At 46.4% G+C, this 24,730-nt stretch overlaps 1 protein-coding gene across 6 annotated transcripts in view; it reads right to left on the bottom strand.

Moving 5' to 3' along the window:
• Nucleotides 1-24,730, bottom strand: part of FUT10 (fucosyltransferase 10) — a 138,020-nt gene that overhangs the window by 51,906 nt on the left and 61,384 nt on the right. The window contains exon 6 of one of the 6 annotated variants that reach the window (XM_064477470.1): nt 13,817-13,955. The exons of the other annotated variants lie outside the window; for them this stretch is intronic. The gene's annotated coding sequence lies outside the window, so the exon portion shown is untranslated. The remainder of the gene's footprint in view (nt 1-13,816; nt 13,956-24,730) is intronic. 6 annotated transcript variants of the gene reach the window in all.

Below are 24,730 nucleotides of genomic sequence, written 5' to 3'. Positions count from 1 at the left end.
TTTTTTTGTTTTTTGTTTTTTTTTTGCAGGGGGAGGTAACCAGGTTTTATTGTTTATTTTTAGAGGAGGTACTAGGGACTGAACCCAGGACCTGGTGCATACTAAGCATGTGCTCTACCACTTGAGCTGTACCCTCCCCCTGAAAAACTCACCTTAATACAAGGATGAGTGTTCAGGAATAAGGGACCAGGAACCTGAACACTACAGTTAATGCGACTTACAGTTGGATCAAGACCTAGGGCTGTGTTCCCTTCCGGGAGATGCTGAGAGGGCGTGAATATCAAACAGCTGAAGTAGGTGGTACCAGGCCCTTACACAGGTCCGCTTTCTAAGGCAAAGGAGTTCATGCACAAACCACGATAGGAGTTCTTAAGAAAAATATCAGCTTAAATGATGTGTATACTAGAGGAAAATGTGCCTAGAAAGACCTGTGACGACCACAGTGCTCAACAAATAGGCAGAGCCCTCAACGAGGGACCTGAGAAGAGGAGACAGAGACATCGAGGTGAGGCATGTGATTAACCCTGGAGGAGACCTTCTGAAGACGGAAGGGCCCGCTCCCTCTGCCAGGAGGCAACCACCAGCCCTGGAAGACCGGCAGCTTTAGATCTGCTGCTGAGAGGGAGGACTGAGCACCAGCACAGGGACCTGAAGCGGGTCTGTGTCTCAGGAGCAGAGCAAAAGCCCAGTTTGTGAATGTGGAGCACAAGGTTAGGGCACCCAAGCAGCTGCTTGGAAGTTCATCTCATAAGGTGAGCACAAAAGAAAAATCATCATTTCTACTTGTTCTGAGGCCAGAACAAGTCCTAGGGACTGGCACGTGGCTGTTTGGGGGTCCTGTGCCCAGAGCTCAAGGACAGAAGGATTGCAGAGACTTGAAGCCAGGCCATGCCAAATATACCACAATTCAGAATTGGGGAGGGTAGAGCTCAGTGGTAGAGTGTGTGCTTAGCATGCACAAGGTCCTGGGTTCAATCCCCAGTACCTCCATCAAATAGATAAATAAATAAACATAATTACCTCCCCACCACAAAAAAAAAAATTGTAAAAAAAAAATGCAAAAGATGTACCTATAAAAAATAGAATTCAGAAAGATGCAACCACACCTCTGAATCTTTTTAAAATCTTTATTGGTTAAAAAGTATGTATAAAAACCGAATATTGACGATATATCAATAATGTATCAGGGTTAATTTGGGTGGACGTGGCAGGGACGAGTAGAGCCCAAGAAGGGAAGACATCTTTATTCAGGATGCTAAAAATAACAGCTCTGTGTGCCATGCTGAACATTACTGTTGAATACAGCCAAGTAGTTACGTACCCTAAATCTAGCTTACACTTGCCATACAAATATAGTGATACTAAAAACAAAAATTTAAGTGAAGCCTCTGTTCAGTGCACCCTCCCTAAAACATACTTTGCAACTTTTTAAATAGCTATAGATGAAGTAAGTTCAAAAGGTAAATCTCCCAACAAAATAGTCTTTCTTATTACTTTGGCATAATTGCTTTGAAAAAAGAAGTGTTGTTTTATTTTTATCATGGCATGTCCTCTCTTGCCACCTCTTCTCTTCAGGCAAATAGCTTTCTCTGCACTGTCTAGGGGAAGGATGTGGCGGGCAGAACGCGGGAAAGGCTTGAAAGGCTGTGCTTTGTGTTCTCAAAGTCCCGGCCCTTGGGGGAATTAAAGGATTCACTTACAGACAAGTGCCCCAAATCCACTCCCATCCAAGGTAAGAAAATGATTTCCCCAAGGCTGAGGAGGGTAGAAGGAGAGAGAGAAAGTGAGGGAGAGGCGGTAAGAGCCAAGGGAGCAGCGCGCTCCTGGGAGAGAGACCTGCACGTCCTCTCGGGCAAAGGCCCAGGGAGATGGAGAGATCACAGGGAATGGCCACGCGGTGCTGGGTCTAGGGGGGTAACGAGGCCGAAGAGACTCACGGGCTCCTGGAGGCCCAGCAGAGACCAGAAGCAACAAAGAGCGGCCAGAGCTGAGGTGCCGAGCGGCACCTGCACAGAACAGTGGCTGAGGACCCGACAGGCGCCCCCAGTCCAGGTCTTAGCACTACTAGAGCTGTCCGACCCTTGATAAAATCCTAGTGCGGGGGAACGCCTCCAAATTCACGAAGACTATATTTCTACCATCTCAGACTTCTGCGCTGAGCCCAGATGGAGTACCAGAGACCAAATTTATCCTCCTACTGGAAACAACAAAAAAGAAAAAACTCAGAAAAATTACACAGAACAGTGGTTTTTAAGGCACTGGCCATCAGGCAATGAAGGACAGTGATCCCTAAGAAATGGTAAACGTTAAGGGCTGAGATGAGCTTTATGGCTGTCCCAGCTTCCTGCCGACAGAGTTTTCAGGCTGCAGCTCTGGGAGGGAGACCCGGGAGGGGCCTGAAACTGACTTCCAAGAAGAAAGAAAACAAACCTGCCTTTCACAGGATATACCAGAGGGAATTCACCTTTGAGGGCTAGAGAAATGCTGTCATTTGCATAATACTTACCAAGAATTTAAATACAAAAATTCGTTCTATTTCACACGCCTTACATTATTAAAATAAGAATGTCCCTTTTAATGTGCATTTGTCATCCTTTGTCCTCTGGGCACTTCTCAGGGGCTCCCTTTCCAGCAATTGACTTCGGCTGCAGGCAAATACGACTCTTCGCTGCATGTGTGAGAGGCAGCTCTGTGTTTGTGTGAGTGTGACTGCTCAGCCCTATAAACCAATATTCCGGTCCTTGAGGAATTTACATCTTGAAAGATCACCTCCTGTCTCCTTCCCCACCCTGCATCTACCTAACCCCTTTTAAAACTGTCTCGGATCCCTTCCCCTAGAGTTGTCACCAGCGTGTGCTTCCACAGCTGGGATGAGCTTTCTTGTAAGTTAGTTTCACGCCACCACTGCTTCTCCAGGATGCTCTGCTCCCCCGCGGGTCTCCGGGACTGAATGATTATTTACTTCTGCTGACCATCAGCCTCTGGTCACCAGCGTGAACTCCTAGAATCCTAACCTGATGCCAGTGATGCACGTGAGTGACTCATACGTCTGACAGTCCCTCCTCCTCCTCCTCAGGAGTCCCTCACACAGCTCAGGGCTGTTGAGATTTTACCAAGTTGAAGGTAACTGAAAAGGATTACTATAAAAGAAGGCAGAGGTTTTAACCTTTGTGCTTTACAGGGAAAGCTTCCCCCAAAGACAAGCACTTGACATGCGGTCCCCTTTAAGACACAACTCAGTTCCTAGCCTTGCTCCCCTGTCCACGGATGAGCCCTCCTTTCCCCAAACGTCTCTTATTTCAAAGCACAATGAAAGCCTCCTACAACAACCTAGTGTAAAGACAGAACATGGTTAGGCAGAGAGGTGTCGCCCCCTTTATTCTCCTGGGGCTCTCAGGCCGCGCACAACTTAGGAAAGGCAAAGGAGATGACACCTGTGTCAGACGCGTTCACATGCAAGACATGGAAACTCAGTCCAAACCCAATTCAGTGTTTATTTTCATAACTCATTTTCTCATAATACAGACTGTCCTGCCGTAAGGGTTGGTCAGTTCATTTAAAACAGGATGCAAGGGGGCAGGGCACAGCCATTCAAGGAACACTACAGCAATTAACATCAAAATGGTGAAAGATTCCACCCCCAGTAGGCCTTGAGGCTCAGGATGTTGGGAGATTTAACTTCTAGTAGATCTCGAGCTTCATTATACGCTCACTGTAATATATTAACATGGTGACTAACAAGCCCACAGGCACCATGGCTGTCCCAAGGCTAGCCACAAAAGGTCCAAGGGTGGGAAATGGCCAACTTCCTGGGAACCCCAGCCCCATCCCCAGGCTACTTAGACTGGTCCTTCCACTTATTAGCATATGAAGCCACCAAACCCATAAAAACTAGCAACGGTGCCTCGAGGCTGCCCCTCTCTCTCCCCCTTCAGAGACGGCCCACATTCTGTCTATGGAGTGTGTACCTACTTTTAATCTGAGCACCCAACCCCCACACCTCGTGGCCTTTCTCTTGCCATTCAATGTATCTCTCTGAATAAATCTACATTCACTCAACTGTGGCTCGCTCTTGAATTCGTTCCTGCACAAAGCCAAGGACCCACACTTGGTGGGGCACATCCCAGGGGCTCAACTGAAGCCTGGGACACAGCCCTCGTCACGCCCCACATCTGTTTTCCTGCATCACATTTACTCAACATCATCAAAGACTTGAGTTCTGTCCCTTCCTCTGCTCTGCTGAACAAAGCATCAGCTGCATCTTAGGGCTGGTTCCCTCGCAGTCAGCATCCGTGACAGTGACAGATCCTTGTTCATATCCGATGGGAGCGAGAACCTGGCTTTTCTCTGCAGAAACCTCAGACAAGCCTGTTCTCTGCCTTGCGTTACTTGCTACTGTATCCTCAGTACCTTTAGAGTAGCCATGAAGACTGTGCGCCAGCTGAAAGTTATCTGCATATTCCCGTTCCCTGGACAAACTGGTTTTTCTGCATGATCTTTTAGACATCTTTTTAACACTGATCTTTAAAGGCCAAAAACTAACAGAGGTCACAATCTTACGCATAGAGAATGTGTAGCCACACTTAAGAGGTATCTGGCATGCAACAGAAACTGAATAGACATTTGTTGTGTGAACGAAGAACAAGTAAACCACATGGGTCCAAATGCTGGCAAGAGAGAGGGAACACCATCGTCAGTTTCTCATCCAAGGAGAGGCGACCATGATGCTGACTACAATCTCATCACAGAGAAATCTGCCCCTTGAGACCCTTACCTTGGCGAAACAAAGGCCCAAGCAAGAACTTTGAAATGAAATTGTCTTCATTTTCATTTATGTTTTGCTTTTCTGATAAAAGTCAAAGTTTGAGAGGGTGAACTCTCGTGCAGTTTTTGGATATGGAAGGGAGACAGTAGGCGGCCCCGTATTCCTGCTACACACACAATCCCCGAAAGTCAGGGTGGGCACCACATTGTGACCTTCCAGGAAAAATCGATTCATCCAGGGCTCAGACACCCAACCTTGAGTTTCTGGTACGTTCTTGTGGGGAGTATAACTGCTTCTCCCAAAAAAAGATATGTTCGTGTCCTAACTCCCAGAGCCTGTGAATGTGACCTTATTTGGAAATAAGGTCTTTGAAGATATAATCAAGCAAAGAGTAGGACATACTGGGTTAGGTGGGGCCCTGAGCTGATGACTGGAGTCCTTATTAGAAGTGGGAAGTTTGCAGAAGGCAAACCAGGAGCATCCCACATGACAACAGAGGCCGGAGGGACCCCTCTACACACCAGGGAACACCAAGGATTTCTGGCAACCACTAGAAGCTAGGACGAAACGAGGAAGGATTTCCCCCCAGGGCATCAGAAAGGACACAAGCCTCATCCTCGTCCACACCATCTGCCTCTCTCTCCATCATGAGCCTTCTGTGTTTTAGTTCCACTAACAACTACATGGGTTTTTATATTACAATAAAGTTTTTTAAAAATCTCTCCTGGCACCAAAGACCACCCATACCCCATGATAGCTTCTTTCCCACCGTGACTGTTAGCTCCTCCACAACTGAAAACTTTTATGTCCCATTTTAGACTCCCATCTGTTCATTTGTGGCATTAGCTCAGAGCCGTACCTTGTATTAAATCCTCAGAAAGCTGTTTCCATGCTTTCCCTTCATCTCCCTGAAGTTTCATAAGATTACTGGTCTAGAGACGATCATCCAGTTCAACCTCCACCAGACAAGGCATTCACAGTCTCTTGTGGTCAGAGTCAAATGCACACCTAGCATCTGGGCAGTGAGACATCCGTACAACCCCGTCTCCTCCGTATCTCACTACTCCTGCTGCTGACATCTCTTCACTCACTCATCCATCCATCCATCCATTAATAGCTGCTAGTAATTAATACCTACTGAGAACCTACTCTGTGTCAGGTACAATTCTAAGCTCTGGGAATACAGCGGGAGGGACATGCATGATGAACGCCCTTGTGAGTGTAATTTCTAATAGGTGAAGATCATAAACAAGTAAAGGGATAAAGCATGTCAGGTGTTGATAAAAACTACCGAGGAATAACCTATATTGAAAGAGAATGTGAAAAGGAACGTATATATTCATAACTGAATCACTACGCTGTACACCGGAAACTAACACAACCTTGCAAATCGACTATACGTCAATTAAAAAAAAAAAGACTATCGAGGGAATTTAAGTAGGGATATGGGATACAGGAAGGGGTCAGGTGGGAGGGAGATTTTAAAAGGGTAGCCAGGGATAACCAACGTGGGGCTCTAACAGCAAAACGCAACCACCAAGAGCACTTGATCATACAAACTGTGTTGCTCTGAACAGTGGGTTTTCCATTTTGATTTTCTAGGGAAGGTCATCCCCTGGTGCCCAAGAGCCACACCTTCTCTGTCATTTCTTTGGGAATGCTTCTTTTCCAACCTTAGCCCCTCCCCAGTCATTATCTTCCCTTCTCTTTGGAGCCAATATTGCAAGCATTCTGGTGGTTCCCCTCAAGCCGTACTCTCTGAATACGGTGCCCAGACGGACACCCTATTCCGGGCCAGCTCTGGAAACACCGAATAAAACAGGACCATCACCTCTGACATTCTTTACTCTGTGTACTTCATATCTGATGGTGCAAACACAATTGTGCCCCACTTTTTTGGTAATTATCTCGCACGGTGGACTCATACAGAGCACAGAGGCAATAAGATTGCTAAGAAATGTAGATGTAGATGTCTTCCAACTCTTCAGCCCCAGGCTCTTCCCACCCTGGGGTCTTCCTCTTAATTTCATTAACTTTGGGAAAAATTAAACCAAAAAAAAAAAAAATTCAACCAGTTAGGGCAGTAGCTGTGGCAGTCCGGACACACAGCACGTAATGACCTCTAGGTATCCTCTTTTGCTCCATCTAAGCCTGCCTGCTTCATCCTAGAGATTTGATTAACACCATCCCAATCTGCAAAGCCTTAAAGTGCTGAGTTATCATCTGCCTGTTTTTTTCCCCTCTAATGTTTAAAAAGAAATCAATTGATGGCAGCTTAGGTTTCTGTCCTTTGCTTTCTCTTGCCAGAGGTGAATCCCACTGTTTCCAAGTGAGAACGGGCTGTGTGTCCGCCCGGCAGCCTCTCCAGCTGAGGATGGGATTACAAAGCACATTCCTGTTCCCTTCTCACTGCCCTGCTCCCCGTTGGGAAAATTAAACCATGTGGTGTGGAGGCTAAACCTTCTTCACATCCAAACTTTAATTGGTTTTCTGGCTGTTCTTTTTTACTCTTTACCTTCCAAAATCAAGTAGGAAAATCATCAAAAGAGGCACTGGGATACAGTTGATTATCAGTGTCATGAGGATTTAAATCCACCAATTACTGGCTGTAGAATCTTGGATAAGCCACTCAGCTGCTCTGTGACTCTTTTTCCCATCTGAAAAATGGAGTTAATAATAGTAGCCATGTCCAGGGCACACTGTCAGCATTAAATGAGCTAACATGTGGAAAGCACTTGGGACAGTAACTGGCACATGGTGAACACCATGTAAGGGTTAGCTTCTATTTGGGGTTAAAATTAAATATATAAATTCAGAGATCACTCCCAATTATTCGGAGGCAGACAAGCTGCTCTGGGTTTTCCCTGGGAGGGGAGAAACAGTATGATATAACAGATCCTGGATTCAGACAGGCAAAAACAGTATCTGAGCTCAAGTGTGTGACCTTGGGAACATGATTTATCCTCAACTGTCTCATCTGCCAAACAGCGATAATTACACCTCATGCCCAGAGCTGCTGGGGGATCCAGGTGAGCTAACTGTTCCCAGGGCTCCCAAAAATGCCTATTGAATATATAGCTTCGAATGCACAAAATGCAATGCGCATCCTTGGTTGGAGAAGATCATTCTCTGAAGAAGAGAATTTCATCATCCCAGTCCCACCAAGAGACCTTAGTTCCTGACTCAGTCTTTCTAACAGGGGGCCTTTCTTTTGTCCTGGCCATCCGGGTTCCACGGCAACCTAAGCCCAGAGGCCTCAGTGCCCCATCTCTCCCTCCAGCCCCGTGAACTTCCCAAAGGCTTCAGGCTGTGATATCCTCACCAAGTTGACTCTCTTTGCCAACAGCCCACCCATTACTCAGAACCCTCTTCCAAACCCGGCAGCCGTGAAGTAAAAGCTTCCCGATGATGTGGGCTTGCGGGTTACCCTTCCGGATGTGTTAACAGTAAGGGCTTTCTGTGGACAGGACTGGGAAGGGGAGCAAGAGGGTGGGCACATCACGCCACAGAGACAGGACTGGCAAGAGTAAGAAGCATAGTGCTTCACAGGCAGCTCGCTGGGTCGAGAATGTAAGCGGCCAAGTGGCCCACGTGACCGGTGTGTGCAGAATTCTTTGACTGCCTCAGAAAAATGGAGCATTGCACAAGTACACCGCCATATTTCTGACTCTGTCAAATGTTTCCTAGATGACCTGATGATAAGGCCGCAGCTACACGTGCAAAATGAGAGAGCTGGAAGTACTTTTGGGATCACCTCTTCCACAAACCTCATCTTACACACGAATAAACTTAGAAGTGAAGCAACTTGTTGATGGTCACAAAGGGAAGCAATGATGACAGGGTCAGGTCCAGCGCCCTGGTCCCAACTTGTGGTCTGTCCTTCTCTCCACTGCATCGCCCGGTCTCACATTCCTGCTGAGCTTCAGGGTCAAATATCTGAACAACAGCGACGCAGGTACTTTTCTCATGCCTTGAGCTCAGCCCTTCGTGATACACTTAAAGAAAGAAATGTTGAGAGCTCCTCTGTGTCTAAAACCAAGGGCAAAATGCTTCCAAGAGCTAACCCGGAAGCTGGTCTTGCCCAAGAAGTGCTTTCACTGTACTGTCATCCTTGAATCACCCAGAATGTCTATGTGCCCTTGTCCATCAACTTTCCCAGTTAGTATCATCAGTCACCTTGAAGCAGGTCATTTCCTGCTGAGCAACAGCCTTCGGCCAGGCTGTAAGCAGTCAGTTTTTACCACCTGGTCATTAATCCCTAGAAATGCTCTATACCCAAATTCTTAACTGCTTAAACAAATGGCTTTCCATAGGTGATTCTGGGCACGGTAAGGGAGAAAGGTCTGGCTTGTGGTGATGGAGTCGGTCTGCATCTCGATTATGGCAGCTGATATACAAATCTGCACATGATAACGGCACAGAACTTTAGACACTCACAAGCGCATATAAAACTGGCAAAATCTGGGTGAAATATGTGGACTGCACCAATGTCAGTTTCCTGGCTCCACTATCGTTACTAAGACGTCACCCTGGGGGGAAATGGGTGCAGACCTCTTTGTACTTCTTTTTAAACCTACTGCAAATTTATAATTATTTCAAAATAAAACAATAATAAAAAAGACAGGTCTGGTGGGGAACCACTTCAGGGTTGCCAGTGAGGGTTTAGGTGGAATCTCAGTCATGAGTAAACAGGCATCTGTCGGGAAGGTCTAAATAGAGGGCCACTTAAACAGGCTTTGGGAGCACAGTTCTTGGAGAAATGGTCTCGCAGAGTCACATTATGCCCGTATCACCATTTAGGTCTGGCTTTCTCGGTTGGCTATCATTTGCCTGCCCAGCTCTCTGGTTTTTCTGGAGGCTGGAACCCCATTCCCTCACTCCCACGGTCATCAATCATCCAGTTCCCTCACAAGCAGCCACAGAAATCCAGTCCCAGGCTGACTGGTCCAGCCTTGACCACTGACCCGAGGTAAGCCAATCAGAGTGCCTTCCTGCAATCTCTGGACTTGAGCCAGAGCATATCCTTTAAAGCTCAGAGCATTCCGTGACTGTGTTTCCTGCCTTGTCTTCAGGAGAAATGGAGGTGGCCAATTTGCAGAAAGAAAATAAGAAACTGACATGAACAAAAAGAAAACTGAAGACAGAGATGGCTCTGATGGGACCTACTGCTTGTTCCAGCTGTTCCTGGAACCCATCTGCAATCCTGCTCTCAGATTCCATAAGACCTTCTGGCATCTGAAGAACAAGTTCCTTTTGTTCATTAAGCAAATTAAAAACCTGTCACTGCAAACAAACAACCCTAACAAGTAGGTTTCCTGCTTTCCTTTGATACTGCCTATATGACAGATCATGTAAATCCAGGGACAGCTCCCGTTTTTTTCTTTAAAGTAATATATGTGTTACAGTTAGAGATAAGGTTCCTGGTTTCCATGAAATCTTGCTTTCTCCTGACACTCTGTAGTTGGGCAGAGGTACACTGTCTTCACGGACACATGTCAAGAACACTTGGATCTTCCTGGAGCCACGGTCAGTGCTAAAGGGGAAGCAATGCTAGGAGTGCAGGCTTGTTCAGCCTCCATCTCTTGTCACCAACCCACTATTTATTGTGGGATATGGGTCACCTTGGGACTCAGAGAGGGTCTGTATGATCAGGTCATCCTTGACCTGGGCTTGAAAAGTTGCGTGCCTTCTCCTATGAAGCTGGTGGGAATCGTGAGGTCAGGGGGTCTCCTAAGATTCTCTACACAAGACGAGTTTCTGCTTCTCTACTTTAATGAGCGCAGAAGGAGCGTGGCTCCTCCCTGAGGTTACCGCTATAGTCCGTAGTGAAAATAATATAGAAAGTTCTAGCAGGTCTTGAAAACCATTTTATCAAAGCAAAAATTACACATTTGTGAATAGGAGAAATGGTAATACAGACTAGAGCAGTGCGTCTCTGGTCTCTCCCTACATTTTCCACCCTCCCTCCCCACTGTCCTGTGGTCCTGTCTTGAGGGCTTCACTATAATTATTCTGTCTGACTCTCCAGTTGAAGGCAGCTTTGAGCAAACATGTTTAGTAGGTGCCCGCTGTCTTCTCCCTTCTCCCGTCATGCTGCCCTGGGGACCCACAGCCCGAGACCGGAGCCCCCAGCCAGAGCCTTCATTTCCCCAACGGTGCCCCAGATGCCTCCAGCCTCATCTCCTCATTCTTGATCCCCACCTCAGTAGCCTCCCATCTATTCTATTCTTGTTCTCTGTTGACTTCCTAGTGGTTAAATTACTCCTTTGTGCAACATATTTGCAAACAGACATCTTACGAATAGAAATGTCAATCCCAAAGAAATGCCTCTCATGGTAGAATTCAGGCAGAGTATCAAATAGGTTGAGGAGTTGGATCTTCTGATGATCTGGGCAAAAAGAACCTGTTTTAGAGCAGCCCCCACATCTCGAGGGCTGAGTTTCCACATAGGAACCCCACAGTGCAGTGACGTGCTTCGGCTAACTGTATCACATGCTGTTTTGCATGTATTGAGGATTTTTCCTTCTGAAGTTCAAACTACTCCACAATACACTTTTTCTCTCAAACCTTCAAAAAGGGGAGATTGAACAACTCAGAATCTTGAACTCTTAAGAGCTCAGGCTAGGAACATTTATATAAACCCTACAATATCGAATGCATTACCTTGCATAAAATAAAAGGAAAGAGAGAGGAGGTGAGATTGTATATATACATATATGCACACACATACATATATACATATATATATATGTGTATATATGTATCTTAAACATTCTCAATTCTGACCTCCCTGATGCTGACACTGATTGAAGAATATTTGCAGGTAGACCCCCGAGGCATATATCATCTTTAATCGCTGCAGAAGCTACAGCTGTACCTGGACTTGAGTTGATTCCCCCAAAAATATGTTAGGGGCCTCTTCTGAATATTCATATAATAAGTGCACATATTACAGCAATTGCCACTACCTTTTACTGCTTGTTCAATTACACATCTCCTTGATAGCAGCTGCCCAGAACACCTGTCTTGCTCACCACTGCATCCCCGTCACCCAGCATAAATACACTGCACATGGCGGACCCTTAATAATGGCCCATCGTGGAAGCCTACTGGAGTCATCCTTTGGCTTCAGGGGTCAGGACGGAATCTTTGGTCTTTATCTCCCTCTTCTATCGTTTCCCCTTAACTCTTTCCCAGCCATAAAAGAACATCTATTTTCACGTTAATAACACCATCAAGGCTTGTCCTAAACCAGTTTTTTTTTCCCTGCTGCAGCTCTTGTGGGCTGGGGTGGTGATTATCATGCACAAGACGGAGACGGGGTAGGGGCACGAGCTGTTCTTGAAAATGAGTCTACCATGATGCACCAGCCAGGAGCTTAATAGGGAGCATGATCTGCAATTTGCTGAGTGTAGCTCTATAAGGAGCCCTGAGCTGGGCTTGTGATACGCCACTTCTCCGAGGATTTCAGCTGCTGCTACTGCGACAGGGAAGGACTGATGGCTCTGATAAGAGATCTGAACACAGTCCTCTTAAAAAACCAGAAGGGCTGGGGTCGTCGGGCTAATTGCAACTGCAGGCATGTGAATGTGCGTGCCATGCGTAATCAGGCATGGCTATTCTACGCGTAGAACATAAGGGCAGCATATTGGAGGATAAAGCAAAAGCCAAACGGACAAAGGCAACAGGCAATCTAATCCACTTAATGGGTCAAGGAGCGCGGAGCCGAGCCACAAATGCATCATTTGATAACGGTAATGAAAAAGACAGCAATCTATATCTACAAATAGCATTAAGGCAGATTTGGTTTAGAGGCCAAACTAAATTGATGTGAAATTTATGAGCCCGGCTGTCTCTCGGATGTGCCCGAGTAGGGGGGCACGTTCAAGTCCCTCTTTCTTCCTTTGGAGCTCACTGCGAATTAGGTCTTGTTTGCAAGGTGGATTTTCCTGATAATGTGGGACTTTGTTCTGTTTAAATGACAGTTAAGCATTTTGCCACCCAAATTTATTTGAATGCTGAGGATGCCAGTTTTACAAGTGGGTGAGGTCTACTGAGTGTCCCCTCTGGGCATGTCACTTCCCTGTCTGGTCTCTGCTGGTTTCTTGCTCACAGAGAAGCGCGCGCGTGCACACACACACACACACACACACACAAACACACACACACACACACACACACACACACGGTTAAAAGCTGCTAGTGGCTTGAGCTGGCATTTACAGTAAAGCATGTGTCTGAAGTATGACATAGCAGCTGGTCCTAGAAAATGTCTGAAATGCGGTTCCTGATGACTTGGACAGTGTGTTTTGTGTCTGCAACGCCTGTTACAATAGTCCCATGTAAAATGCTGTTGGAAAGGTGCTTCGTTTTCAACCAAAGTTCTAATACATCCTCCACAGTGATCACAATACACAGCACTGCAAAGTATGCAGGATGCATTAAGCGTTTTTCCTCCCTATGATGCCTGGGTCAGTATGGGGTAGCACTTACAAGTGGTAATGAAGTCTGCTTTCAGTGCAGCAATGTTCCTACAATTATGTGCTGACTGGCCTTCACTTTGCACTGTGCCTGCAGAGAAAGGGCACCCTGATATATGGGACAGAGGAGACCATGTGCAAGTCAGACGGCTTGAAAGGAAGCAGTAGGCTTGTCCCCGCAGCATGTGATGCGAGTTTCACTCCAGACCCACTCCTCACTCATGAGTGACAGTACACCCAATCAGAAATTTGGGGAGGGATTTGGGGAAACCGTTTTTAAAAAATGTCACCCTGGGATTTAGGTCTTCACCTGTTTTGTGAGAACTTTTATAATATGGAAAGTCACTTTACTGACTTATTCCACACATGGAATCTAAGCAAATGGTCCCTTGTGAAGGAATTGTGAATTCTGAATAAGATGCAATGACATAGGTAAATTCTCGTCCCTCTTTAATTTTCTTAGTGTCTTTTGCTGGCCTCTCTGCCTTGGTTAGGGTAGGTAACTTTTGCAACAAGCAGACTCAGAAATACATAATGATTCAAGTACAACAGACACGTGTATCTTGCTCACCTAACAGCCCAGGGCGGTTTCAAGTCATTGTGGTTGGTGGTGATGGTGTGGAACGCTTTGCTCTACACAGTCACTCAGAGCCCAGGCTGATTTGTCAGGCTATACATGACAGTCTCCCAGAGGTCTCCATCCCCGTCAGCTGGAAGGGAGAGGAACGTGGAGAAGCCATGTGAAAGGCTGCACGGATTATGACTGCGTCACCTCTGCTCACACATTCTTCTAGCTCAAAATTAGCCACATCTAGCTGCAAGGGAGGCTGGGAGATGTGCCCGGGAAGAAGACATGGATTATGGTGAGCAACCAGCCGACTCTGCTACCTCCTCCCCTCCCCGTTCTCCTCGTAAAGTTCCTGGTTTCACAGCATCTCTCTCAGCCTCATAACAGGACACGCTCCCCCCAGACATTTTCAGGATGCAAGGAGTACTATTTCATGGAACTCTCTCAAGGGTCCAGCTAAAACTCACCTCCTAAATTCAAGACTGAGATTTCCAAAAACCCTACAGTGTACATCTACCTGATGATCAAAGGGGCACCTCAAATTTGACACACAAGACCAAATTTGTCATCTAACCTCATCTGTAGGATGGAGACACTAATCGTATTTATTCATAAGACTGTGGTGAGGATGAATTAATATGTGCAAACCACTCAGAAAAGTAAAGGCACACAGTGGATGCTTGATAAGTATCGGTCATTACCATTCTTATCCCTCCCTCCTCCTCCTCCTCCCACAAATCTGTTTCCCTTCCCGCGTTTCATAGCACCATCACCTTCTTAATAGACCGAGCTGGAGGCCGGATCTGAGTCGTTCCCACTTGGCCCTCACCACCATCCAGTGACTTCCACCAGCTCTCAGAGCCACTGCCTGATCTTCGTTCTCATAGTCGTGCTCTGAATCAGACACTCATTACTTCTCAACTGATCGATGGCAAGACCCCGCTCAGTGCCCACCCGCTCCCCGCGGTCTTCTCCCTCTAACTCTCCCTCCAGAACACGGCCAGAGGGATATCTCTAAAGCAGCCTAAACTGTGTTCTCAAATGCAAACGCTTCAATGGCTTTTTACCATCGACAAATATGAAGTCCACAACCCTTAAACCTGCAAAAGGGAGTCGAGCCAAACTGGGAGGGCCTGAAATTCTTTCCTGGTTTTACACTCCTTCCCTCCCTGTCTCTGTTCCCACCAGAGACAATTTCTCACCCTCTTCACTCTCCTTGTCTTATTGATCCTGATCCTTGTACCGAGAAAGCCAGCCCTTTTCTCCTTCTCTCAAAGTTCTCATCTCCATCCAGCTCAGATGTCACCTCATCCAAGTGGCCGTCCACCTCTTATCAGAACTCACGTAGTCTGCCTCCCTTCTCCCCGGCATTTCATTCACACCTCTATCACTCAGCAGTTAGGATTTGTCCCAAAGTGAATAGAGCCTGTCTCCTCTGTTCAGCTGAGTCCTTGAGTGTTGCGCAGCAGACTTAATCTCGCCACCATGATGCTTTAACTTAACGTTTATATTTCCTCAGCTTCCCGGGGTATAACTAGGGACTAGCTTCCACTGGGCTATGTAGATGCCTCTTCCCCACTGGGCGGCAGCTCCCTTAACACGATGGAGCAGACTCAGTCAATTTCTAGTACGTGTTAGATACCGGAAAGTCTCGTGATCGGGTCTAAGACTCCTGCCCCTTCTTTTTCTCACCTTGTGTTCCTTGAATGTTGAGAGGAGAGAGGAGGGATGGTAGAGGCACAATCTCCTTGCTTGGCCATGGGCTCTCCCTAAACTCCCTCTGGTTCAGTCTAGTACCATCCAATGCTGGTGGCTGCCAAGTAAGTGGGGGGATGGTACTCTTAGAAGAAGACTGGCTTAACTCAGCACCCTCCACAACTGAGGGGTGCCACCATCTCTGCCCCGCCAGTCGCATCTCCAGCAACAGCAGCGCCCGGTCTGGTGTAGTGGCTCACAAGCAGGCTGACGGCTGCTTCTCAGGTAAAGCTGGTGCTTTTCACCTGGATCTGCCAGGACCGCTGGGGTCCTCTTCCCCACCCTCTAAGGCCTGTGAGGAACTGGAATGACAGGCAAGCTGTCCCATCTTTCCCTCAAACACCTTCTATGACAACCCATCCAGCCTGCTAGCCTGGCCTTCTCCAACGGGCCTTTCATCTTCAGAAGTCTCTAGATCTGAACGCTCTTGGTTCAAGTATGTCGGCAAACCTCAGGGCACATGTGAGGTCCTGGGGCTGCAGAGGACAATGGAGGATCTGCCCTAGGATTCCACCAGGCTCTTCCAATAGCCCTTAGAACGTGGCCCGTGCACAGGAGCATCTCAGTGAGGCTGACAGCTCAGCACACACCCAACCAAGGAGTGAGCTGCCAGTGTCTACATCTTGAAGCTCCCGCTAGCCTTTAAGAAGAAATTCTCTTAGAAGCCCTCTTGCTTAGTTTTAAGGATGGGAGGCAGTAGTCTCTCACCTGGGACACAGCCGGTCACGCAGCTAAGACCCCCCCTGCCTTCCCGACCCTCTCTCCTGACAGCGGATGGACAGGCTGGGCCAGCAGGTTCTGGTCCCCCCCAGTAAGCCCCAGGGAGGCAGCGCTAACCTCATTCGCTCAACAGTGTCTTTGGAATGTGGTGTATGTGGGATCTTTCCTCAGCTTTGGGCCTTGGATACGATTCTGGGGCAGGGAAAAAGCCATCTTGACAACGTTGTTGAATGTCTTATAAGCAGGTACAGTTCTGGGGGCCATAGCACTGTTTCTCTCACACCTTTTCTAAATGCCCATCTCCCTGCAGACACTGGAAGCTCTTGAAAAGATTTTATCATCTACCTTTTGTTTCACCAATTCTCAGCATGGCACCAAACACTTCGTGGGTGCGCAATCAAATGTCTTAATACATTATTTTCTAGTCTCCAAAAAAAGTTAAAAGTCTCAAGAATCAGCAGATGCCAACCACCTTATTTTCCAGAAGGTAAAACTCAGCTCCCAAAAGATAAGGTCGCTTATCCAAAGGCATACAGCTAGCTGGGATTCCATCTCACATACAAATTTATACACTTAGTGGTACAGCAGAAGCAGAAGCCAGCCAAGCAGATTTGATGACTGTCCTTTGGAGAAAAGAAAGTGGGTAATGGAAAACACTGTCCAAATTCCAAAAGTTAATTTTTGCAGATGAAGCACATTTTTCATTCCCTGGTCTGGTAGAGTTTGCCAGTGTGTGCTGTGACTAATTCCTGCTGGCCCAGCCTAGGTTTCCTGTTCGCAGGGCAGCATGACAGATTTGTTGGTATTATCTGGCTTTAATTCATTTCAGGCTGATCCTGGAAACCAGAGGCTCTGTCATGTCTTCATTGCAACATTAACTCCATTTTTCTTTCTTTACTCCTTCTATTAATAAGCAGAGGCCACTCAATAGGGCAACCCTAACTGGCCGCTGAAGATGACGGCCAGAAGCAGAAATAACTCTTCCCGTTTACCCTTTTATTCTCTTCCGAGAAGAGTAGCGGTTTTATTGTCTTATTTCTCAGCTGGATCCAAAGCTGAGAAACCCATTCAAGACAGAGTCGAGATTTCTTGGTGAATCAGAATTTGCAGGGCAGGCTCCCCGAGGCGGGGCATGTCCCCCAGTGCATCTGATGAACGTGCAGGGACTCAGAGTGGATACAAGAATCCCCTCGAAGCCCCGGCTGTGTCCACTCCTAACTCCACCTAGGAAAGCGTGGAGTGGTTGGAACCCGAGATGCCATCCAGGGAGGTACTGCTTCCGCTGTGTCTACGAACCCAAGAAAGTAGCTTACTTATTCAGACGTCTCAGAATCTGGGTGGAAAGGAAGAAAGGTGAGAAGCAGACGTCTGCAGCTGTGGCCAGAGTCCTCCACGTGTGGGTGGACCCCTAGGGTGCCTGGGGACAATTAGCAATGGGAAGGGGTCTCAGGGCCGGGTCCTCTGAAGGGGCAAACTGTGAGCCACCAGCCCCTCAGCAGAGGCACCTGTCTGTCTAGTTCCCCTTCACACATTGGCAAAGGCCTCATCTGAAAATCTACCCAAGTCCAAAGCCATCCTTGGCAGAGAAATAGAGGCCAAACACTTCGTTCACCAGTGAGTCCTCTGCCTCGCCATGAACTGATCACCGCAGCCAGGGTGATGGAGAGAGCCAGCCGCCACTCTGTATCATGTGCCCACACTCCACTCTGTGACGAGCAAAGAGCACCCGATGAATGGCAGAGGGGCACCCATGAGACGTGGGGAGCAAGGGACAGGGTCTTCCCCTGAGGAAGGGGTGCTGGGCAGCCATCCGCACATCAGTAAAAAACGCCACACACTTTTTAATTCACACTCTTAAACTCACTCGTTAACATACTACCTAAGGTAACTGCGACAGTTCGCCTAACATTTAGGGATCTTTAGACGCAAGGCCTGGTGAGTCTGTCGGACATAATACTGAAACACAAAGACTGTCAGGCTGGGTACACAGCACCCCGGGGGCTGCCCACCTGCCCACCTTCGGAGCTGCTCCGGCAACGCACCGCACATCAGGGTCCTGCATCACGGGTCCTGTCATCCCCACTCAGGTCCCGCCCTCTCCCAACTCTAAGAATCACACGGCAAATTTTTGGAAATACACAAGTACTTCAGAGTGGAAAGGATGGGGAGGACGTACTGCTGTCGACCAGTCGTATTTATCTAGGGAGAAGTTTGAAATATTGGACATTTTGAGGGTCTGAGGGTGGTAACGGATTATTTTCAAGTATGTTTTCACAAAGCAAAGGAATGGGTGACTTTCCTTGGACAAAACCTAGTTCTCCCAAGGGCTGTGAAAGGAGAGGCTATTAAATTGGGGGTCTGGGATTGGCAGATACAAACTACTATGTACAAAATAGATAAAAAGGCCCTACTGTGTAGCACAGGTAACTATATTCAATGGCAGAATATGTATACATGTGTGTGAGATTTTCGTTCTGTCTTGTCCGTGGAGAGTGGACACCCGAATCCGGCTGTGCACCCTTATGGGGAGGCATGATGGCTTTTCACATCCATCCTGCCAGCACCTAGCACGTTTTCTGGAACAGTGTAGACACCTGACAAATATTTGTGTAACTGAATTAACTATGTATCAAACTAAATCACATGAATAAAACCATACACACCAAGGCAGGGAAAGAGTGAGGAACGCTTCACAGGGAACAAATTATGGAAGGTTTCCCACAGGAGCAGACAGCTTACTCTGTAAGGATTTGAAGGATAAAGTTGTCAGGGGCTAGCGGTCTCGTGCGTGTGCGTGTGCGTTGTACTTGTAGTCGGCTCAGGAAAACGCAAGACGTCACATGGAGTAGGTGCTCTCTAAGCGGGGAGCCGACTTAAGGAAGGAATGGAGACCCACATGTGTTCTCAAAACAATAGCTTTTTTTTCATGCTGAGAAAAAGCCCAACTTGAATTGTTTGGCTTCACTTTTGCCTCCCTCCTGCATCAATAATATTATTTTTGTAAACTCATGAGTAATGAGGAAGGAGACGGTCTTAGACATTTCTTGGACTTTGATAAACCAAATAATAATAAACAACCCTCACTGTTACTCAGTCCCCTCGTCTCCCAGGTCTCCTCGGCCCCCGCTCGTTATTCCCCAAGGACAGCAGCAACTTCTCCAGTCTCTCCCACGTCATCTTCAGCTGAGCGTGTGCAGAAGCAGACCTCAGCAACCCGATGTCCGTGCAGAAAGGGAATTTTGCTCCGAGTCACACCTTTGTAAGACGTCTACGACACGGATCAGCTATTTACTCTCCATCAGCAGACAAGCAACCCACTGAAAGGCAGGTGCGGTACAAGACCTAAACTGGGGCCCATCACCAAACCTCCCATGAGGTCTGCCTCTAGAAACTCTGCTAGGGTTGGGTGAGAAGACTTAAAGGTCTAAGAAAAGAAGAATCAGCAGCAAAAGGTCCCTGGTGTGTTTGGGGAGGAGCAAGGAGAAGCAGGGAAGGGGAAGGCAAGAAGGGCAGAAGGTACTGAGGGATCAAGGGCCAGACCACGCAGGCCGGTGACGGTCACGGCAGGGTCCTTGTACGAACAAGACAGACATACTCCCTTTGTTTACGGAGAAGCAGTCTCCCGGGGAAGAGACACATCTACAGAAGAGTCACGTGCGTGAACGTGAGGAGCGCTGTGAAATGGAAACGCAGAGGGTTATGGGACAAAGGACATTCGTGCAGCTGAGGGGCTTAGAAAAGGCTTCCCACGTTCTTTTAAGAAAGTGATCAGTCTGGCAGTAGATGAGTTGGGGTAGCAGGTAGAGCATTCTGGGAGGGTAGGAGAGGGGACAGAATGGACCAAGGCTCAGAATCGAGAAAGAGAGAGAGAGAAATAGAGAGAGAAAAAGAAATAGAGAGATTGAGGCTAAAACATTGAGTCTAAGGAGGAGAGAGGTGCTAAGGAGCGAGACCTCAAGCAAGACAGGGCTGGATCTGAGGAGCCCTTGGAAACCACGGCAGAGATTTTGGTCTCTGTCCTAAGAGCAAGAGGAAGCCACGCTGAGCAGCGGAGAGAGAGATCAGGTCGGAGTTTGAAGGTCTCAATGCCAGATAATTTAGTGTGGCGGAAATACAGAATGTGGAAGGGAGGTGGCGAAAGATATAACACTGGCGAAGTCAGCCAAGGCCAGGTTATGCGGACAAGGATTCAGAAAGGTTCTTCTGTCCAGAATTTAAAAAAAAAAAGAAAAGATAAGAAAAAGGACAGGCAATCTGACATGCACGAAGGAACGTATCAGGCATCTCTCTTAGGAAATAGCCCCCTCTTTCCCACTAACTTCATTCTCTGGTCCAATGAGGCTGAAAGTTATTTTTCCATCTCGTTCTTAGTGTCATGGTAACTGCCAACACATGGGTCACTCACAGCAGTGCTTCTCGCCCTCACAGGAATGTGTGTGAGGATCCCTGGTGATACTAATGCAGGTCCTTGTTCAGCAGGTCCGGGGCAGGGCCTGGGATGCTGCACCTCTAACATGCTCCCAGGCAATGCCGGAGGTGCTGGTCCAGGCATCACACTGTGAGTAGCAAGGCCACAGACAGGGCTAGAGCTAAACAGAGGTGGTGTAGGCTTTCTGAACAAATACGTAACAGCAGGGTTAAAAATACAAAACAAACCAAAAAAAAAACCAGAAAACAGGCAAACAGAGCCAGCAGATTGTGCCTCTGCTCCTGTGCTGCCTGTTTCCAGAGGACCTGGGTGTGACATGTCTCTCTGTAAAGAGACTTCAGGAGATGTTCTGGGTGTAACTTAATTGGAAGCAATTCAACGCCAATATTTTTCTACGAAGCGCAAAACTGGAGCCCTTAGGGCTGTGACCCTACCCCACAGTGACACCTGCTGGTGGATTCATGGATTACATTTGAGGGCTTTGAGAATAATTCAATCAAGTGAGCAAACTTTTTCACACGTATCTTTTGCCTGAAGTGCATCTTCTTGTTGTGAAAGGATCCCTTTAAAATAGAATGTCAGAAATACCTTGATAAGGATTAGGGTCTGTGCAGAACAATACTGATAAAAGTTCAACCACTGACTCTCCAGGAAAAAAAAAGACGTGTATATATACATATACAGCAAATTTTACTCATATAAAGGGTGTTTAGCACATGACTTATGAATCACAATACCATATTTTGTTGTCAATTCTGCATAGAAATTTATTCCCACAGGATCCTTTCACTTATTTTGCCATACTCGTGTTGGTTGCTAACCCATACTTACAATCTAGCAATGTTTTGACCAAAACAGCCTATGAAAAAATTATTTGCTTAGTAAGCAGTTTAGCAAAACTCCATGTCATTGATGGCATGAATGTAGTTCTGGCATGAATGTCGGTTGGTATTTTTGTTTACGATAATGAATAAAACAACAACACAACAACACAAACATGTCAGAACATCATTCATTCATCAGTGACATGAGAATGACTTCTTTGTGGAACTGGGTAACAGTTTCAAATACTGGAAGACTGTTTCTTCAATTTGGAGACTATTTATAATGTAACGGGTACAGACATGATGCAATTTTAAGTTTAACCTGCATTAGTAACATTCTCCACTGTTTTCTTAAGTCTAGGTACGAAATAATAAATCCAGCTCAGATTTGTGGCGTTTTCCAACTTCCGTGTTATAAATACTCCCACCACGACCAGTTTCAGGCTGTCAAGGTGACACCACTGCCTGGGAAGTCGGGAAGGTGTGCAGTAGCCCGCCACTCTGCAGGATTTCTACCATACAGGTAAAACAGGTGTAAATAACCCCAGGCGTATAGGGAATAGAAAACTGTAGTAAAATAATCAAGGAGTGATCAAAATTTTGAGCATTTTTAACCTTTGTTCTTAAGCAACTTATTTAATTGTACGATTATACAATTTGACTTTTCATAGTGATTGTTTTTAACAACCAGCTGACAAAATTCCTAGAAATTTGACAGCTGGCTCTCATGAGCCAGGAAGAGCCAGCTCGAGCCCATCACTGAGTCTCTGCGATGGGGAGGTTTGAAGACAACACAGAAGGGGATTCAGGGAGCTTGGGAGAATACTCTCAGACTTGAGACCTAAGAAAGGTCTATGTCACCTCTTGACCAGGCAACAGGAAAATGACAGACGAAGTCATAGCAATCACAGTGGAATACAGAACTATTCCTGAAGTGAGGAAAGAACTAAAAAAGTCGTCCTACCCAACAGCGGCCCTCCGCGGGGACATGGCAGGGACAAGGCAGGGAGGCTAAGGCAATGACAAGTTGACAAAAGGGAAAGGAGGGTGGGGAGGGCGGACTCCAGTGCAGGCACCCTCTCCAGAACCTCTAACGCCAGCAGTTGGGCTGTTGGACAACAGGGTAATGAGAATATTAAGGAAGGTCAACAAAAATATTTAGCCAAAGAGCACACTCACCAGCAGTGAGAGAAAGAAAACAGGAGAAAGCTAACCCCTGCGCTCCACCCCCGATCATGGCAAGCTTTGGGGGAAACTAAAGGCAGAGTAGGGCGATGAAGCCTCTGCCTTTGGTTTGATGTAAGCGATGAGTCTTAATCTATTACTGCCCATCTAAACGGAAGAGTAGCTTTGTTTGCTTAATTAGGATTTAGTCATTTTAAAGCTAGAAAATCTATCTGAAGATCAACGGACCAGGGAGGGATTTCAGAGATAACCTAGTACCATCTCCGCATTTCCCAAGTAACTGTAAAAATTAATTGAGACTTCTGGGTCCAGGAAGCAGAGCAGAGTAGACGTACTTTTCCATATGATTTCTGAAAAGTACAACTAAACATCCTTCACACAATATATAAAACAAGCATAAAAAGACTGAAAGACGGAGAGAAACGCCACCTGCTAGGGAACTGAGTACCTGAGAAGTGACACCGAGGAGTTCCCTGGGGTTTCTTTTTTTCTAATAAACACAAGACTTGGAGCTGAGGATGCAGGCAACTAGAAAATACCAAAGAATTAGGAAGGGACAGCCTAACAAGGTAGAAAACTATTAAGACAATAACCCTTCTACTCTAGTCAAGAATCACAGACACCAAAATCAGAAATGAAAGGGGAGATATTACTACCAATTTTACAAAAAAAAAATAATGGCCTATTAAGAAATAGGATAACCGAGGTGAAATGGATGAACCCCCAGAACTGTACAACCTACCGACACTGAATTAGGAAGAAACAGACAATCTGAGTAGCCGCACGTAGGGCTGCCACAACACAATACCACGGACGGTATGGCTCCCACAACAGTTTATTTTCTGACGGTTCTGGAAGCGAGACGCCCAAGATCAAGGTGTTGGCAGGTTTTGCTTTTTCCTGAGGTCTCTCTCCTTGGCTTGCAGATGGCCACCTTCTTGCTGTGTTCTCACAGTGTCCTTTGCACGTGCATGTGTGTGGCGCCTCTGTGTGTGTCCTCATCTCTTCTTATAAAAATAAGTCATGCTGAACGGGATCACCCTAACGACCCCATTTTAACTTAATGACTACTCTGAAGGCTCGAGCTGCAAATTCGGTTACATTCTCAGATATTAGGGGTTAGGCTTCAACATATGACTTTTGTGGGGACACAATTCAGCTCATAACAACTAATAAGGAAACTGAATCAGTGATCAAAACTTCCCAAGAAGAAAAGAGAAGCCCCAGATCAGATGGTTTCACCTGTGAATGTGACTAAATATTTAAAGAAAAATTAACAGTAATAAAGTGGCACACACCTCCCCTCCCCCTGCTGGAGTAGTGTCAGAAAATTCAGCTAAAACAAAAGGTTTAAAGAAGGTCCAGAGTCTTAAAACATAACTTTAAAATGCCTAGGTTTGAATCAAAAATCATTCATCAGATTCAGAACCAGGAAATCTCAAACTGAGTGAAAAAAGCAATCAGTGGATGCAAATATCAACATGGCAGAGATGTTAGAATTTTCTGGAAAAGATTTTTTTTAATCGTTTTTCAACAAGCAATATAAATACGCTCGAAACAAGTGAAAAATAGAAAGTCTCAACAAAGGAATGTAAAGTTTCAGGAAAGAAATAGAAGGTTTAAAGGAAAACCAAATGGAAATTTTGGAACTAAAATATACAATAGCCAAAAAAAAAAAAAAAAAAAAAAAGCTCAGTGAAGAGGCTGAACGTGACGCATGGAGGGGATGAAGGAAAGAATCAGTGAACTGGAAGACCTAATCTGAACAACAGAGAAAGTAGACTGAAAAGAAAAAAATGCACAGAGACTCAAGGACCTGGTGGACTATAACTAAAGATCTAAAATGTGCACCTGTGAAGTCTCGGAAGTAGGAACACACAGATCAATCAAATAGAACAGAGAACCCAGATGTAAACTCACACGAATACGCCCAGCTGGGTTTTGACAAAGATGCAAAGGTAACGCAGTGGAGGCAAGAGCCTTTTTAACAGACAGTACTGGAGC

This window comes from Camelus dromedarius, chromosome 22, assembly GCF_036321535.1.
Source record: "Camelus dromedarius isolate mCamDro1 chromosome 22, mCamDro1.pat, whole genome shotgun sequence".
In the NCBI taxonomy this organism is placed as follows: Eukaryota; Metazoa; Chordata; class Mammalia; order Artiodactyla; family Camelidae; genus Camelus; species Camelus dromedarius.
The sequence above is the reverse complement of the archived record's forward strand: the minus strand, read 5'-3'. Positions and strand labels throughout refer to the sequence as shown.